This window comes from Hemicordylus capensis, chromosome 2, assembly GCF_027244095.1.
Source record: "Hemicordylus capensis ecotype Gifberg chromosome 2, rHemCap1.1.pri, whole genome shotgun sequence".
In the NCBI taxonomy this organism is placed as follows: domain Eukaryota; kingdom Metazoa; phylum Chordata; class Lepidosauria; order Squamata; family Cordylidae; genus Hemicordylus; species Hemicordylus capensis.
The window spans coordinates 405770528-405790094 of NC_069658.1; the positions used below are offsets into that span (position 1 = coordinate 405770528).

General features: G+C 45.5%; 1 protein-coding gene across 2 annotated transcripts in view; it reads left to right on the forward strand.

Annotated features, from left to right (window-relative positions):
- Positions 1–10302: 10302 nt before the first annotated feature.
- The window catches only part of CDC42EP4 (CDC42 effector protein 4), a 29869-nt gene continuing 20604 nt past the window's right edge, over positions 10303–19567 (forward strand). The window contains exon 1 of one of the 2 annotated variants that reach the window (XM_053301958.1): positions 10303–10534. The gene's annotated coding sequence lies outside the window, so the exon portion shown is untranslated. Of the gene's footprint in view, positions 10535–11448; positions 11885–19567 lie in introns of those variants that run through there. The other variant, XM_053301959.1, reaches the window with a different exon arrangement.

The window sequence follows — 19567 nt, forward strand, 5'->3', positions numbered from 1 at the left end:
GAACTACTCCCCTTGAAGGGGGGGAGCCAGCGTGGTGTAGTGGTTAGAGTGCTGGACTAGGACCGGGGAGACCCGAGTTCAAATCCCCATTCAGCCATAATACTAGCTGGGTGACTCTGGGCCAGTCACTTCTCTCTCAGCCTAACCTACTTCACAGGGTTGTTGTGAGGAGAAACTCAAGTATGTAGCACACCACTCTGGGCTCCTTGGAGGAAGAGAGGGATATAAATGTAATAATAATAATAATGGACATACTGAAAAAAGAAGTGCGAAGACCATATAGAACGGGAGTGCTAGGAGATAGTGGTATATATAGACAGCAGTTCAAAGCTATACAGAGGTGATGTGAAGGGAAGGCCTGGTTGCCATGGTCTGACAGATCTTGCACGCTGCCATGCAGAACCTGGCGGTGTTAAACGTGAAGGCCAGAACTTCATCTGAAAGCAGCAACTGGGTCTAGACATGGTTTGGGCAGCCTGGGTTCTTGTGAAGCCAGCTGCAATATAGGTTTTTCAAATTAGGTGTGGTGTTAAGCTCCAGCCTCCAACAGAACACGGGTGGCGTTTTTGTGTTTTGTTATCTTGTAGAGGGAAGTGGGAAGTGAGGGAGAAGGGATGGCTTACAATTCTGCTTCTCATCGCTTGGTTGTCAATGGATTTAGCAGAGACTCAGCTGCTGATGCTTACAGGGAAGTACAATAAGGGCAGCAGGATGAGCCGGTTGTCTTTGAGGATCAGACCACTGGCAGTCAATCAGCCTTGACAGTGCTGCTGAGTTTTGAACTGTTCAGACTTGAGTGTCTCCCAAGGGCAAAAGACAGTCACTGATAAGCACTTTGTCAAGCATAGGAGGAGGCAGCAGCCAACAGCTCGCAAGGAGCAGGGGCAGCACCATGATCAAAGCTAAGGGGAGGGAGTAGAGACTGGCCTCCCTCGTCCCTCCCACCCTTGCCTGCCACTCTTTGTTCTCATAAATGCATTTACTTGCTAGTCTAATGGAAGTCGGTCAGTGAAGCCTAAGAAATTAAAGCTCTTTCTCCTGCCCCCAGTTCTAAGATGGCTCTGCACTGGCACAAACGTGCAGCTTGACGTACAATGGATTCAGACTAATCAATGCACAATGGATCTATGGGCACTGCATTGCAGATGGGTAGAATGTTATCCCAACACAGGAAGCTGCCTTATGCCGAGTCAGATCACTGGTCCGTCTAGCTCAATATTATTTACCCAGGCTAGCAGGGTGAGGAGGTACTCATGTCCCCGGGGGTAGGGTTGTGTGCTGGGGAATGATTGTGCCCATGTTTTTGTGTAGAGTATGCTTTACCCTTTACCAAGTAAGAAGAGCAACCCACTTACCTGTACTGAGGACTGTAATTACCCAAGACAGGGGCCTCTTGCCTTACTTGCCTAGAGCACTTTCCTTACGAGGCAAGGGTACAACACCTGGGGCTTTTTAGTTTAGAAATGGGGAGACATGTTACAGGTCTATAAAATCATGCATGGTGTGGAGAAAGTGGATAGAGAGAAATTTCTCTCTCTCACCTAACACTAGAACCAGGGGTCATCCCATGAAATTGATTGCCAAGAAATTTAGGTGCAGCAAATGGAAGTACTTTTCCACACAAAGCATGATCGACTTGTGGAATTCTCTGCCACAAGATGTGGTGTTGGCTACTAGTTTGGATGACTTTGAGAGGGGTTTGGATAACCATGGAGGAGAGGTCTATTGACAGCTACTAGTTGGAGGGCTATAGGCCACCTCCAGCCTCAAAGGCAGGAGTGCCAGTTGCAGGGGAGTAACAGCAGGAGAGAGGGCATGCCCTCAACTCCTGCCTGTGGCTTCCAGCGGCATCTGGTGGGCCACTGTGTGAAACAGGATGCTGGACTGGATGGGCCTTTGGCCTGATCCAGCAGGGCTGTTCTTATGTACTTTTTGCAAATACTGTAGCAGCCTTCACAGGCCCTTTTCTACCCCCATAATTTAATGCAGTTTGCTTAAAATCATATATGAATCTTGTGAAAGAACCTTTTGGCCACTCACTGAGTGTGACAGGGTGTTTTTGACTGGGATTAGGAGTAACTGAAATGAAAACAGTCTGATGGGGGAACACCTTTTAAAGTTACTCGTTACTCCTTACCCCCTTCAACCTCTCTGCTATGCATACAGTCTTAGTAACCTAAGTATGTAGTATACAGCTCTGGGCTCCTTGGTGGAACAGCGGGATATAAAATGTAAAATAAAATAAAATAAAAACTTTTGGGGAATATCTTCTCCTAGGCCGCTTAAGTATGACTAGAGTAATATCATACTTAAGAAAATTCCGTCTTGAACAAAAGGGGAATATTGGGTGGACAGACTTGGGTAGGTCAGGTGGATGGAATTTATTTATTTATTTATTTATTTATAAATAAACCACCCCATGCAGAGGCTCTGGGCAGTGTACAACTTTTAAAAGGACATAAAACCCACAATTCAAACCCAATAGTAAAAACAATATAAACATGATTCAAAAATGATTAAAACAATTTAAAACCAATTAAAATACTTTTTAAAAATGCATTTAGAACATAGAAATGCATTTAGAACAGTTTGAAGCACTAGCAGCCATTGAGGTTTTTTTAAAGTGTGTGTGTGTGTGTGTGTGTGTGTGTGTGTGTGTGTGTGTGTGTGAATGAGAGAGAGAGAGAGAGAGAGAGAGAGAGAGAGAGAGAATCTTGCATATTTTCAATAGCAGTTGTTATGTCACAAATTAAAAAAAAATTGTAACTGATCTGCCTACTTTGCTTTCACTATTATCGTAATTGATAATTACCATTTTCACAAGTTAGCCCACTTCCATATCAAACTTTCACGTATCTGCCATCTTAAATTGGGTTGGATGACATAATCACAAACTATGTCATTGAGGTGTCCCTATGTGTCACTACACCTGTACTAAATTTTGTTCAAATTGATTCCCATTTCTGTCTCAAACATTAATGCACCCGCCATCTTGATTTGGGTTGGATGACATATTCACAAACTATGTCATTGAGATGTCCCTATGTGTCACTCCAGCTATACCAAATTTGGTTCAAATTGGTTAGATGGTTCACAAGTTAGCCAACTTGCATCTCAAACATTCACGCATCCACCATCTTGAACTGGGGTGGATGACATCCTCACAAACTATGCCATTGAGGTGTCCCTATGTGCCCCTACAGCTGTAGCAAATTTGGTCCAAATCGGTCCAGGCATTGCAAAGTTGTTGTGGGGAGAGGGACAAACACGTGGAATGCCGGGCGATCTCATAAGCATACTTTCCTTAAGGAAAGTAGGCTAAAAAGCCTGTTCTTTACCCCCCTTTTTAAAAATTGTAAATGAATATTCCATATGGGGCAGTATAGCCACTGGCTCCATCCAAGGGCATCATTAGGGGGTGGCCTATGACATACCTGCCAACCTGAATGGGAAAATAGGCACATGTTGGCAGGTATGCTTGCTATGGGACAGAGGCCCCCAATGAATTGCTCAGAGCCCTGAATCACATCAGTCACCTCCTTCCCATGACCTCTTCCAGAAAGGAAGTACAGCAGTGGAGGCAGCTGCCCAGAGTTTAATTTATGATTGAGTTTAACTATCAAAATGGGGGCTGTGAGCCTGGACCTTCCCAATACATAGCCACACCCCTGGCTCCAGCTCTAAGAATAAGGGACTCCACTTTATACCCATACCAGAAAAAGATTAGGAACAGAAGGGTAGGAGTGGGAGGATGGTTTGGTTGCTGTATCTGGTCTTTCCTCCAAGGACTTCCGAGGAACATGATTTCCTCACAACCATCCTATGCAGTAAATTATGCTGAGGTACATGCTAATTCAAGGTCAGCCAGTAAGCTCATAGCTGAACCATGATTTGAACTTGATTGCCCGTGTTCAAGCACCACAAATTGGGGAATTCTGGGGGCGGGGGGAGGAGTACAGCCCTGTTTCCCCACTTGCATGTTGTATAAGGCACCTGGGTTTGCAGAATACGAGGGGGCGAGCTGCTGCTGGCATTGAACTGGACTTTGGGGGAGTTCAGTGGATAATTGAAATGTACTAGGAAGGGAGCCAGTGTGGAGTAGTAGAGAGTTTGAACAGCATCCAGGAAAACAGGTTAATTTTCCCACCGCAGCTATGAAATCCACTGTATGACCTTGGGCCAATCACTGCAGTCATACGTATTCAGACATTATGTTGTACATTCGTGCAAGTGCCTGCACACAAGTGCATGCTTTGAACCATGCCTGGTTCAGATGATATTTAATTCATCAGCCAACCACATGGGAGGAAGACACATGTGTACCATGAGACTGCATGTCCTCCCTGCTCGGCACACCTGAGATACCTTTCCCTAATTGTGATGAGACGGGGTGATTATATGCTTTCCTGGGATCTATCCCCAGTAGATATTGCTCTGTTCCCAATTTCAGGAGCATGCCACTCCTTCGAGGTAGGCTGCCACCAGTTGAAGACTGATCTAAAGCCACAGACCAGGCTCAGACACAGCTTCAGCAACCTAGAACTGCCTGGCTTGGGACTTACAGGCACTGTACAGCCGGAGCCACACAACCCAGCTCTAGAAGACAGTATATTATTCTAAAAACAGTAGAACATGACCTTACAAGGCACTAGGATGTGTTTCATTGGTCTTAGAGGTCTTAGATTGGTCTTAGAGGCAACATTGGTCTTAGGCCAATCCAGGGTTGAGGTTTTCCCTCCAAACTGGAGGTTCCTCCTCCTTAATCAGGGGTGGAGCCACCATTGAGCAAATGGGTTCAAAGAAGCCAGGCCGCCACGCCTCACGTCCCAGACACACCCCACTCCTCTGATGTCAGACACAGGGGATGTGGTTTAGCTAGCTAAATCAGCAGAGAGAGCTGCTCCTGGCTGGATTTAGCTCCCGAACGGGGCTGTGCAGCCCAGGATTCCACGCCTGCCCTTAATAGGTCTGACTGTACATGTCTAAAGGTAGATCTGGTTTGAGCTGGTCACCTATTGTGAAAAAGGGCTCTGTCCCTTCAATGACAACAGCAACGATTGTCCTAATTCAGTAACAAAAGGGAGGAATGTCCCCCATCAGGGCACTTAGGGTGGAGTGGAAGACATTCTTGGTCTAAGATGGAGATCTGCATTTCATCACACTAATCATGTGGGGAGAGCAGTTCATCTGAGCCCACATAGCCCAAATTGGGGAATATTTTTTCCTGGTCACTTAAAGCTTGATAAGAATGATATACATGAAAACTCCACCATGAGCAAAGGGGAATTTGGGAAGGCTTGATCTGGGTAAGCCAGGTGAGTGGAGCTGAGCACACTTTCTCTTTTGGGGCACATGTATAGGATCAGTTTGGATGAACTGCCTGTCCACCCATCTCCATGTAAAGATGTGCATGCTTATGATACATCCCAGGTGGGATACATATATAGAATGTACACGTGTTGAACATAAACATAACATGTCAGTAGAGCTTATCTCTCAGCTTAATCTACCTTACAGAGTTGTTGTGAAGATAACAATGGGATAAGCCCACATTAAGTTCCTTGGGGAAATGGTGGACTACAAATGTGTAAATAGGATAAAGGTTCTTCCGAAACTTGCAGTGTACATGCACCTAGGTGTGCAAGAGGATGGCATGGGTCTAATCTACTTTGCTGATATTCTCCTCCAAAGCATCTAGTGGAGGAATCCAGGAGATTTAGTGGGCAGGACAATTATCTGATCAGTCAGGGCTACAGAGAGACAGACAATCCTGTTAGTCCAATCCATTGTAAACCAACCATGCATCCAAGAACACGGCTGGCTTTCAGGGCACATCTAACGAGATAGGAAGAATGGATTTTTCTAATAGTTCTCACATTTTATTTGGCGGGGGGGGTGGATGATGAGAGTTCTCTGGCAGCGCAATCAGGCCTTTCCTTTGGCAGTGGTGATTAAACCATGGATGTCACGAAGAATGGTTGTTCCTTTAAGTCTGCTGAAGTACAGCACCCAATGCATCACATCACATCGCCTCACATGGAATCTGATTCGACCAACCGGAGAATTCCCTTCACCTGCACGAGAGGCCTTTGCATCAGAATGCCACATCACCCTTTATATCCTGACAGAAGACTCCATCCTGAACCTGGAAGACAATTTAATGAGTCTCTAGGACTGCCGCAATCACCAGAGGCCACGGTTGGATTTTTGTGGCATCAGCAACTTCTAAAGAAAAAAGGCGGGGGGGATGGGATTTTGTTTAGTGCATCTGAATAATTCAAATGTCTTAAATCATCAAAATACCCATTTTAAGGGCACAACTGTCCAGAAGGCTCACCTCAAATTACATGCCAAGAAGAGCAATGTGAATGATTCAGGAACCTGGCTGCCTCACACATGCCCTGTGGATCAGTGAGAGCATGGACTAATCATTCAGCTGAGTAATCTCTAGACTCTGGTCTTGACAAATGAAAGTTTAGTGTTGCATTTTAATTTGGCCAGACTAGTCTCTGTGCAATTTGTAATTGCCCAAAATGTTTCAGATATTTCTCAATGCACTTGGATGAATGATGCTATAGTGTACCACTCTGAGACTCTGTAGCATGTTTCTTGGAGGAATGATAAAATAGAGAACAACTAAAACAGTTGCACGATAATGTATTAGGGAAAGAAATCCAGCTTTATAAGGCTGTGTCATTCCAAATGAGTTCCCTGGGCTACCATTGAATCTGATTAGATAAGGCCATTGTGCAATTGTTTCACAGATCCAATTATTGCTCAGAGGAATCCAGAGGTCCTGCTTGTTTTAACTGGGGTTTGTTTGTTTTTTCCCTTTTAAGAGGGAAGTGTTTAATTATTTTCCTTCCTATTGTTTTTCCATTGTGCCCTAGCAGTAACTAAAACAAAGTAATTATCTCCGCACAAGGATCTTAAAGGACTTTTAAAACACTGCAACAAGAACTGAGAAGCTGGCCACAGCAGGCAGCATCTCCACCGTTTCGACAGGGATGGGGATTTTAAAATGGTCCTGTGCCCTCAGGCCCGTGTGCAGCCTCACTGCCAAATCCGTGGCTGAATATATCAAGACTGGCTACCACCCAACAGGCAGTTTTTCAACTTCATCGCACACTTCTTTGCCAAGTTCAGATATCCTTTAGGCCTTAGTGCAATATCTAGCATCTCCCCACCAGCCCAGCTCAGGAGATTGATTTTAATCTCTCCTGACTGCCTTGTCTCACACAGACATGCAATACGCCAACAGTGCCTGGCCACACGGCTGTTCCCCAAGCTACAGGCAACTTTGATTCAAATTAGCTGGAGTTGCATATAAAGACTGTAATTCCTTAAACAGCAACGAGAACAGGCAACTGGCATACTGGATGGTGGATCAGGAGAACTGCATTACTCTCCTGACCCAGAGAAGGCCACTCCTCGTGAGTAAATGGGGATAATAAACTACCTGTCTTCCCCCATTCCGCCTATGAAGGAATGCAGATCTGCAAGTCTGAAGGGAAAGCAAGTCTATGCTTTCCAGCTACCACTTCCAAATAAGTCCAGAAATCTATTCAACTGGAATATCAAGTGATTTAATATGAAATCTATGAACACAGAGAGCTAATTAGGTGCTCCCACATCAGAACGACAAAGGGCCTAACAAGCTTGGTCTAACTAATGATCAGATTACAGAGGATCTATAAATCTGGCTCAATTCCTTGCTATTTAACATTTTAATTTTACCATTTTGCATTTATGTGGTTTCAATTGAACTTCTCCAGCTTAGTGTGTGTACAACTGCTGCCTATCTCTTGGGCCAAACCTGACCATCTTCCTCACACAACATTGAATTAACTGGTGCAATCCACTGTCATGCAGTTCACCAGCTTAGATGGCTTTAAAAAGGGTTAGACACATTCATGAAGGAGATGATTATCCACGAGAGCAAAATGGAAGCTGCAATGCATAGAAAGTATGTCTCTGAATCCCAAGTATTGGGGAAACAAACAGGGGGCGAAGACCACCACCATCATGCTCTGGTTGTGAGCTTCCCAGAAGCCTCTAACTGGCTGGTGCTGGAAATAGTCTGGTAGCATTTCAAACAGAACACTACACTGGTGGGAACGTGGCCTGATCCAGCAAGGTTTGTGTTCTTACTATCTATGTTGTCAATATCTTCCCTGATGGACTGTCTCTAACGCTCTATTCCAAGTCATGTGTGTTGTCTATGGGGCCAGTGGAGTCCTTATTTGCAAACATGTCATTTGCATGATACATTCCTCAAGAATCTTGGTGTTAAATTCAGACCATTCAATTTCTCTGCACTGGAGACACAGAAGGGAGCAATAAAAGCTTCCTCCATCAGATGACACATCAGATTGGGATTCCCTTTTAACCATCAGCAGTGGCTGCTGTCCAAGTAGAGAAGGAAGAATATAGAGCACTTCTGGAAAAATGCCACAAAGCTAATGCTAAAGCACAGGGGAAGTGTTGGCTGGCTTGTGAGGAGGAGGAACTCCTGTCATTGCACTCTGCTTTACTAGTGGTTTGTTCTGTAGAGAGAGAGCGCTGAATAATATTGAAGGAACAATTGACCAAGATTTAAACTTCCAAAAATGAAAGGGCAACCCACAGGAACATATTTGTTTCCTTTTAATATGCATATTTAAAATCCATAACTTGATTTTGGTAGCACAGGCAGCTGCTTTATATATGATTTAAACAACTATCTCGGATTAATAAGAAAGTTACCAGTGCAAAGAGCAGACTATTTCTATGTGATAAAATATGCAAAATGATTTGAGTTGAGCTGCCACCAAATAAAAGCATTGCTGACCAAGTACCAAAGAGCATGCAAGGACATATAAGAAAGGAGGAGGAAGAACTTCCAGAAAGAAAAACAGGTTAGAAGAATTAAGATGGCATTTATAGTCTGTATAGTTCCCTTTGCAAAGGCTTTGGCCTTTGGGATTGAACCCCAGATAGGAACAATATCCTGATTCAGGGCAAACAGCATAAGCAGTTAGCCAGGATCTCAAGGACTGATTACTGTATTTGCAATATTTGAGTTTTTGGCCTGGACAAATCTCTCTCATAACATAAATTCCCTTTTTTGAAGAGAGAGAGAGAGGGATTGAGAGAGAGAAAGAGAACAAAAAGAACATTGCTCTAGCAATACACAATCCAGGCTGGATTTTGTTTTGGACCTTTTTCCCCTTTAAAGGAAAGATTGTGCCTTCAGGTCGGGACTCCTGGAGCCAATGCTACCATTAGGCCAACTAGGCAGCCGCCTAGGGCGCAGACCTCAGAGGGGCACAGAGTGTAGAGTGTCAACAAGTTAAGAGTTTGAGAAACCAGATTAATGAGTAGAAAGATGAGGGGGAAACCAGTTCATTGTTTTCAACACTAACAATACTGTTGAACTTAATTCAATTTGTATCACAGAAAAACATCTCTTTTTGAAAATCAAAGTTGAAAAATTGGGGGGGGGTGCAAATACTTAGCCTTTTCCTAGGGTGCAAAATAGCCCTGCCTGAAGACCACAGAGCCATGTGGTTTTCTTGGTAGAATACAGGAGTGGTTTACCATTGCCTTCCTCCCACACAGTATGGGATGATGCCTTTTGCCATTGTCACTGAAGTGAGCATTCACCTCCTGCACCTTCTGATATCGCTGCTGCCTAATGTAGGTGACTACAAATATATATTTACTAAGCACAGTCTGGGAAGCACACTGGCAGGATTTGAACTAATAGCCTCTTTGCTCCCTAGGCAAGCTGCTTCCCTGCTGTGCCACCACAGCTGATTTCAGAATCTAGAAATCTCAGCTTTGATTTTAGAGGTGCAATTTCCTAGTCCTCAATGTTAAGGAAAAAGGAAGCTGAAACCATAAGAGTTGAAAGCCAAGAATGATGGTGCTGAAAGCCTGAGGAGTCACATTTCTCCCCACCCCAGAGCAGCTCACCATCTGTTTTTGCTCATTGTCTGGCCTTCCAAGAGCAGAGGGTTGGCTAGCAACCACTATAGCAAAAGCCCAAGCCTTTCTCTGAGTCAGTGCCCAGTCATTAGGATGATGACACAAGGGTTTGCATCACTGCGCACATGGCTCTGGCTAAGGCGCGAGTGCAAATGCCACAAAAGTCATGGGCTTTAGGGCACGCCAGCACCAGGCAGAATAGCATGCCCGTCCCTGGTGGCTCCCCGTCCCCTCCCCTGCACTGCCCCTCTTCTTCTCGATTTCGACAAGGAACCGGGAAGAGTCAGAACGAGACATTCAGATTTTGAATGGAGGAGACCTGGGCTAGCCTGATGACGTAGCCTCATCCGATTGGCCCTTCGGCGCAGTGACATCAAGGCTGGACGGGAGGAGAATGGGCTTGGGCTTGATCAGTTTGAAGCAAGAGAAAGCCGGAGGAAAAAGCCCGAGCGGAGCCCTGCAGGGATTGACATGGGATAGAAATATGGGCGCGGAGATACTGCTCAGCGGCTGAGCCGGTAACAAAAGCAGCCTACCTTCGACCCAAGCAGGGAACTCCAACCAGGTACGGATGCAAAGGGATGGATGCCTGGCTGGCCCCGAAGCCGCTCCCCGCGGGGCGACGGGCTCCAGGTGTTCTCCCTGGACTAGGTGTGTGTAAGGGGAGCGGAAGGGCAGCGGCTGCCGAGGTGGAGCTTTGTCTGCTTGCGTTGCTGCTACTACTACTTGCTCAACTTCCCTTTGCAGGGCGACTCTGCGGGAAGGGAGTGCCTTGCCCTTTCTTCTTTGCGGGAGAAAATGCGTCTCTCTCTCTCTTTCATTTTGTTGAGCTCAGAGGCTCTCTTTGATTTCGGAACCCTTTCAGATCTGGAACCCTTTTATTCTGTCCAGTGATGAGGCTGGTGTGGCCAGGAAAAAAAAATATTTTAAATGGAAGAATGGAAAAGATAAAAATTCACCTTTTAAATGAAAAGAAACGCTCGTACCATAGGGCTTCCCCCCCAAACCCCCCCGCCCCGCAGACCCCTCACAAAGCATAGCTTTGCAAATCTGAAACTCGAAACTATCGCTTGCTGGTAGCTGCCGCCCAGCTGGCAGTCAACGAGAACGAGCCATCGGTGTTTGCGGGCGAATGCATCCGCAGAGACCACTGATCGTCTTCCCCTTCCCATCTATATCCCCCATTAATGTAGCTTCCCGAGGGAGGAGGGGGAGGCGAAAGCATGGAGCAAATGGACTTGAATTGTGAATTTATTTTTCATTATCATCTTAACGGAGAAAAGCGGAGTAGGGTTTCTTTAGAGGAGGGCGTTCCGTATTTAACGAGCACGGGAGACTCTATATGTGTCTTCCTATCATGATCCGAGAAGGTGTCCTTTTTTTACGGAGAGAGGTTTTTCCATTGTCTCGAAAAAAGCAAGCGTGTCTCTTTAAAATCCGATGAATGAATGCCACGGCTTGGAGAGAAGTACTGCAGCGGCTCGGCGTGTGCGCGTTGTGTGTATGTATGTATGCCTGCCTGCCTGCCTGCCTGCATGCAGAGAGAGAGACCCAAAGTACGAGAGTTCCAGGAAGTCGCAGGTTTGATCCATCCTTGCATTTGCCTAGGACTCACTCCATGCTCTTGGGGAGAGGAAAAGAGCGCTCGCCTTTCTTCTGGTAACTTCCCAACAAAGAAGTAGCCCAAACAAAGGCTCTCTCTTTCCTCCTCCCCTCCTGCCTGTCTCCTTCCCACTGCGTGGATCGGCGTGGGAAACTTCCTCCTTTAGTGGGAGATGATGAAGAACTTCGGGTGGCTGCTGGCGCTCTTGGCTGCTCTGAAGCTGCGGCTCCAGCTGGTGTTTGGCTCCAAAGGGAGAGCGAGAGAGAGGCCGCTTTGGAACTTCACTCTGCTGCTGCCTTTGGGAAGGAGCAGGTAAGGGGAAGGGCCCTACTTCTGTAGAGGGAAGGGAAAGACTGTGTGTGGCTCTGAACCACCCTTCTTCTGTGGTGTTGTCTTCGGTCTCCTCTGGAAACGGGCAGTGACTCAATGGCTCTTTCCCTACCCCTCTCCCAAAGTTGAAGTTGGTTGTAAGCAAATGCAAAGGTATGTAAGCAAATGCACTGGAAGCTCCTGGTGTGTATTTACGCATTTGTTCCCTCACCAGCAAACACAGCTCTCTTAGGAACCAGTCCTCCTGGTTCTCCTCCCTTTATGCCTTATCTCTTCTCCCTTTTTAGTGTGGGAAAGACCCTTGTAATTGTTTCAAGGTGTCTTGCGGAGGGGGGAGGGTTTAGAGAGGGCTTCTGCTCCCCTCCTAAGCTGGCTTATTGAAATTCAGCTTCACAAAGAGCTCGGGACTAGAGTTCCAGACAAAGGGAACTGCTAGGGTTACGCTGCTTTCCCCCTGGCCTTGCTTAAATTTCAAGCTGCCCTGCCAAGTTTTGTATGAGTGGCTCTCTTGTGCTGCCGTTAGATCCACTCCTGTGGTAGGACAGGGATAAACTTGTCTTCCTTGCTGTAGTTCTAATGTCTTCTTGCAAACTCCGAGGTGGCTTTCTTCAGTTGCACAAAACAAGGCTGTGTGCTCTGTGTCTGAGCAGTGATGCTCCTTTAAGTGCTAGCAGTAGGATATGGGCAAATGTTTAGGCCAGCAGCTCCCACATGTTATCAATTATTTAGCTCGGTTCCCTTCAAACACACACACACAGCCTTTTGTGCATACAAGTAGGAGGCTAATACTGTAGACTGTTTGAACATTGGTGGTTTCTGTTCTTGCTCCTGTCTAAATTCATGTTAGCACCTTAACTCCACTAAACTGTCTTTGACTTGTCTTAAAATCACTGGGGCAAGGATTCGGGTTTTCCAGTGCATGGCACACCACAGAACAAGAAGCCTGCTGTAGGTTTCCCAAGGAGATCATGATAAACAGCTGGATCTTGTGCATGTTTACCAGATGTAAGTTCCACTGAATTCAGTGGGACTTGCTCCCAAGTAAATGTGCATAGGATTGCTGTCTCAGGGGAGTTCTGGCTGGAGGGAATTTTTTCCTTCAAAAGCTGTTGCTTTAATAATCAGGAGGAAAGTGATATAATCCAGCAAGGCATCAGCTGTTCAAGCTAGCATGGCTGTCTCTTGCTTCAAGTCTAGCACACCCATCTGAGTTATAGCATCTTCTGGACTAACACTGCCCTGCCCTCCAGTTGGAATTCATAATTCCATTAGCTCTATCAAGCAGCTGGGGAGTGAAGTCCTTGTTCTAAAAGCAGAGGCAGCAGGAGAAACGGGTTCTTCAACTTCTTGATGCATACTTGTCAAGTTTCTCCTTCCCTGAGGTTCTTGGAACTGGAAAGTGTAAATGGCTGGAGGCAAGTTGCAAGGCAGGGAGAATGTGTCCTCTGGTGGCTATTTATTTGGCCAGTGGACTTGAAACTGTGTGTGGCTTGCTCCTTCCATTAGATTGAGCGCTCTTGCTGCTGTTGGCTTAGCTGCCTGCTGCTTTAATGGAAGATGAGCAGGGTTGGAGTGCAAAGCATGATGGTGCTGTGGCACAGCTGGCCAATATTAGCTGTTATGCTCCACTAGAGATCTTAAATGAGGACTAGTATAAAACCTCCGTAAAGTAGCATATGTTACACTAGCCCTTTATTTGGAGGTATGCAATGCTACTGGCTGCTTAATGTTGCTGCTTGTGTCTCTGGAGGCATAACGGCTGTGGCTTTCCTTCTCAACTGTCCTCCATGTGCACATGTTGCTGGAGATGACTACATGTGTTAACTAGATGAACAAGCTACTTCTGGTGGGCAGGGGGACTAATTGACACTGTAATGCAGCCTCCCACATTTCTCTCTTCAAAGCTCCTGAGTTCTAATATGTAATTAGTGTGGTTCTTCCACCACTCTGCATTGGATGACATGTTGTCTTGAGCGGGAATAGTTAATCATTTGGCTATTCCCCAGTCGATCTTTGGTCTGTATTCTACAGCCAGCCCACCCAACTTCAATGTGTAAACTCCCTTGAGTTCATAGGTAGGCAACACTGCTACTGGTACCTTGACTCTTCAGATCATCCTTCAGCTATGCCTACAGTTGATGTTAAGCTAGACATTCTTGTAGCATTTTCATGCTGGGGTGGCTGAAAAACTGGGGTTGTGGCAGACTTCTATCTGATACAAAACCTGGCAATGCAGAAGACGGGCATAAGGATGACTTTTGGCTCCAAAGACCATGCATGAATGGCAGATACGGTGCAGCAAGTAGATGTCTCTCTTCTCCCAAATCCACATCTATGCTAAATGCATCTTCGGCATTGTGTGATGATGTCCAAGTGTTGACTCTTCTTCTGCAGGCCTGCTCCTTGGACTTGCTTTCCCAGTCTCTACTAAAAGATGTATGCAACTGTTCTTGTTCTTTGCTGGTAAACAATAAGGTTAACTGCTAGAGCAGGCCAGTGTGACAACTCATGAGTTTGTGCAGCTGGCATTATAGGAAAGCTGACTTAAAAAACATCGAACTTGGAACTGGAAGCCACTGGCCCCTGCTAGGGATGTGTACAGAACCAGGCGGGGGGGTTCAACGGTGGGGTGTGTGTGTGCATCGTTAAGGACGGGAGAGGGTGAACTTACCCCTAACGCTTCATTCCCCCCATCGGTGCTCTGTTTTGTTAAAGCCCCTTGGGGCAGCAGCGTACCTCCCTGCCACCCCTTTGCCGCGTCTCCCAGAAGTAACAGGCGTGCCTTTATGTGTAGGGCACGAGCGTGTGTACGTTGTGGGTGAACGCAACAGCAGCGGGCCCATGCCCGGCGAATGCAGGCATGTCTGTTACTTCTGGGAGATGTGGTGAAGGGGTGGCAGGGAGGTGTGCTGCTGCCCCGAGGGGCTTTAACAAAACAGAGCATTGGCGGGGGGAATGCAGCGTGAGGGGTAAGTTCACCCTCCCCCACCCTTAAAGATGTACCCCCCTTGCTATCGAACTGGCGGAACCGCTCGCTGATTGAACTGGTTCGGAGGCCCATAAAGGGCCTCTGAACTGGTTGCATGCACATCCCTAGCCCCTGCCTCTTTGGAAACCACTCAGTGTTTGCAGTTGTCTGGCTTTGGGAGCAACAAGAAATACTTTGCCTTGCTGGGCCCAGTACTGCTCAACATCTGCTGACTACACAGTTTAGTGTGCAGCTGGGAATAACTGATAAAGTGAGAGTCAATAGTTCTTTACATTTATGTATTTTATGTCTTAAAAACCAAAGTCCTACTTGCAAGTGAGAAATAGCTAGGCCTAATCTCTAGGGGAGGTAGAAGACCTGAGCTGGTGCTGGGTTAGTCCATTGTGACCAGAGTCAGGAGTGCTGCTGTAATGACTTTCCTGACCGTATGGTCACAGGTTATTGTGCCCAGCAGGGTGGTGACTTAAAATAGCCCGGGCTTTGCTGACACAGTTGGGCTTCTGCTGAGCAGTGCATTCCGGGGCTTATTGTCTGGCATGAGTGTTCAGAGTCTAAACAGCACCCTGAGCAAGTTGCAACTGACCAGCAGATATGTTGGTTCACCTGGTTTGAGGAGCTTGGCTGTAGCTGCCTCTTGACCACCCAAAGGCATAGCCCCATGCTCAAGTCTCTTCTGGTACTGCACCCACTGGAACCGTTTTCTTGCCTTGGTCCCACATACTCTCTAATGGTAATAGTCCAGTCCAGCTCTGCTTTCCCTTTAGAGAGTGGTGGATAATTATGCAGGGAGAATCGTGGAAGGTGTTCGGATATTTTAGAGCAAGTGGACCTACCTGCTCCTCGTATCTGAAGGCTACAAGTGAAAAGGTGGTTGTCAGTGTACCCTCAGCTAGAAATATTGCCAGATTTCAATAATATCTTGTGAAAGTTGCCATGTCACCTTCTAGGCTTGCAGATTTCATAACAACTGTTGCAATGAATCAATTATTAACTGAAGACTGAAGATGGCTCACAAGAGGTGGGGATTAGCAGCTCTGCTGTCATTGTGCTGACTGCAAACACACACCAGTTTCTATGCACCTAATCTGGCTTTAAAAAAAAAAGAAGATAATTGTCTTCTACCTTTTGTGTGTGTGTGTGTGTGTCTAGTTCTTCATTGGCACATGGGGTTGAACCTCCAGCTCTGTGTTTGGCTTTAGCCTTCCATTAGATGGTGGGAATGACATAACCTAATTGGTAGTGATTTGGTTGCCAGTTGCTTTAAGAGAAGAAGAGCATCTTGAAGAGCATATGAGTGCAAGACTAAAGCATGACATGGCAAAGACCCAGCAGTTTACTATTGGCTACCATGCTCTAGTAAAGAACCTATATGAGGTCTAGTACAAATCTCCCCTGATGAATGAAGCAGTGATAAGTGCTTTACTTGGGGAATTTACTGTGGCTGCTGGCAGCTCAGTGATCCTGCATATGTATGGTAAAACTGCTGCTACAGCCATCCTTCTGATAATAAAGAATTGAAGGTAACTAAATTGGCATCAATTTCAAAATGAAAACTGTCCATATTTCTTTTCAATATGGATGTTTCCCAAACAGATAAGTCTTGAAGATGTTTTGGCTCTGGTGTATTATTGTAATAGAGAATGTTCCCTATTTCAAAACTGTGTGAAAGTGCAAAAATTAAAGGTGGTCCTTACTTTTAAATTGTGTTATGCCTGTTCCCCTCATTCTGTTCCAGCCCTGACCAATCTCGCCCTCCTCCAGCTCTGCCCTGAACAAAATGCTCCTTCTCAAAAAATGAGACTTTAAGTGAGGTTTTGCCATATGCCAACAGATTTAAATTTGATCAATGTATTGGTTTTAAAAAAACAAAGTTAATTAAAACATGTCTAATCAGCAAATTGGATCCTAGTTCTCCTGAGCTCACTCTAGCTAGGTAAGAGCCAAACTTTTTAAATGTTGCTCTGGAGGGAGAGCAAATATATGAGCCTCCTTCTGTATGGCTGACATTTGGGCCTGTGATGTTGCCCAAGTGGATATGGGGACAATGTTGGCTGGGTTTGTTACAAGGTCTGGTCCCTGTGTTTGTGTGTCTATCGTGTGGTGTGTTGCTGGTTTGTAGCTGTTGCAAGTTAGAGGGCTGCCTGTAAGGAAGGACGGGCCTACCATCTAAGGCCTGTGAGGAGGAAGTGTCGTTGTCCAGGACGAGCTGTAGGTCACTCATACACTGGAATGGTTTTAACTGGGAACTGTAAAACAGTGATGTGTTGTTGTCACTTCCACTTCTGGGTCTGTCCTATAGTAGGTTATACCTGTTTGGCCTTGTCAATCTGTCTTTTCATTTCATTGAGTGGATATTTTAGTCTTATGAATGCAACAAATGCAGTTGTATCATAGGGCTTGGTTGTAAACAGTGTGATGTGTTCTGGATAGAAGCTAGAATCATGTAGACATGCATATAAGTCAGCAGGTTTCTGGTGTAAGGTGGGGGTAAAGAAGTCTTGGTGGAATTTCTCAAAGACCTCTCTTACCCGCCACCCCAGGAGTGGTGCTACTTCACAGATGCTTTAAGCAGGTCCAAGTAACTGCTAGATCTTCGAGTTTGACTATCCGGTGGGAACAGCCATTTTTGTGTCTTGTCCCGGAAGTCCTCACTGCTCAGGAGTCTGTCTGGTACCTAGAAAAGGCTAATCAGATAAAGTCTGTATGATACCTCCTGCACTCCATCTCAAGGCTGCTACAAGCTGCAGACCACCTGAGGACTTTCCATCATGTCCAACTTTGTCTGTCCTCCCCCTTTGTTTTGCAAAACATCCAGCCTGAGGAAGTTATCCAGAAAACTTGCTCACTACTTTGATACGTGGTCATGATAAAGGTATTTCCCTACTTTGACTTTTGCATATGTTAAGCAACTTAGCTTAACCAGAAAGACCGTATTGTCTTTCTGCTGCAAGTTATAACTATTATTTTATTTTATTTTATTTTATTTTATTTTATTGATTGATTGATTGATTGATTGATTTCTATACCGCCCATCCAAAAATGGCTCAGGGTGGTTTACGCAGAGAAATAATAAATAAATAAGATGGATCCCTGTCCCCAAAGGGCTCACAATCTAAAAAGAAACATCAGATAGACACCAGCAACAGTCACTGGAGGTACTGTGCTGGGGGTGGATAGGGCCAGTTACTCTCCCCCTGCTAAATAAAGAGAATCACCACATTAAAAGGTGCCTCTTTGCCAAGTTAGCAGGGGTTAACTTGTATGTTTAAGTTTATATAAGAATCATCACTTGCTTGCAATTCATAGTCCTTTAGCCCTATGGCTTTCTTCTCTCTCCCCTCACCCCCAACAGTAATGGTTAGTCTTTAAGGTGCCACAAATCCTTTATGAGAAAGGGATAGTTTAACTTTCACTGCTAATCAGCGTCCTCATCTGCTTTGATACAACAGGGTGATTTTCTCCTATCAATATGCTGAAGTTTTTGCATAGAACTTGCTGAAATTCTTTGTAGCTAATACTTCTTCACCCACAACAGCAGGATGAGACTACTTGCTTCGCACTTGCCTTGCCCTGGTCTCCTCTGCCTCTTGACGTAGATGCCTGTCTACAGGTCAGGAATGAGGTCAGTCTAGTAAAGCCTAGTGCGCAGGATCAGAATTCTGGTGCAGTAAGTCAAGGTAATCTTGCTGCTCTTCTTGCTAGCAGAAATGTTGTTATGGACTTGACAAATTGCAGGAAGCCATGGTGCCTAGAAATTTAACTGTGATACCTAGACTAGGATATTCAAAGGTAAAGTTATTTCTGCCCTGAGCCATTTTTGGAAGGGCAGTATAGAAATCAAGTAAATAATAAATAAATAAATCTTTTTGGCCCAGGCTTTGTTTCTGTTAAGTATGCTACTTGTAGAGAGAAGCCCATTTACCCTCCACCTCCACAGTATGCAACACTAAGTCTGCTAATTTTATCCAGTGTCCATTGTTTGGCTCCTGATTTTTTTGGGCTGACTCCTAAATCCAAAGCGGGGGCGGGATCTGTGTTGATAGGGTAGGTAATACAGGCCTTGAATATTGATCTAAAGTTTTGGTGGGGCATAAGCGATATACAAGCATGGCAGAATTCCTCACAGAAAATCTTTGCCTCTGTGAATGGCTTATTGGAAGAAATGTTTAAAAGCAAAGTAGTGTCGCTAGTGCCGTACTAGCTAAAATGTGTGGTGTGCTTGACTTGCCTAGTTGCGGACCTTTGTGGGTGGGGAGGAGAGCTCCTGTAAAGCCAGTGCAGGATATTCCGGAGATGGCAGTATTAAACAGTCAATAAAGAAGACTTTGTTCTTTACCCCCTCCCTTTGCTGTTCTAGATGAAACTCTTATAATCTATTTGAAAGGCTGCAGGCAGTGAAGGTTCAATCTGTGCTCTGGTGACTCTGATCAAAGCTCGGCTCCAGTGACCTTTTTCCTCCCACAAAGTGCTGCCTTGTGATCCAAAATGTACCATAGACCTTTCTGGGCCCTATTCCAGACCTAGCCATGCATTCAGTTGCTGGTGAGGGTGCAGGCAGTTGTTGAGGCAAGCCAGGCCTGAGAAAGTAGAAGTTTCTCTCTGGGATTTCATACCTGAGCACAAAGAGAAAGTATTTCTTGCTTAGAAGGGGTTGAAGTACAGGAATGGATTGAAGT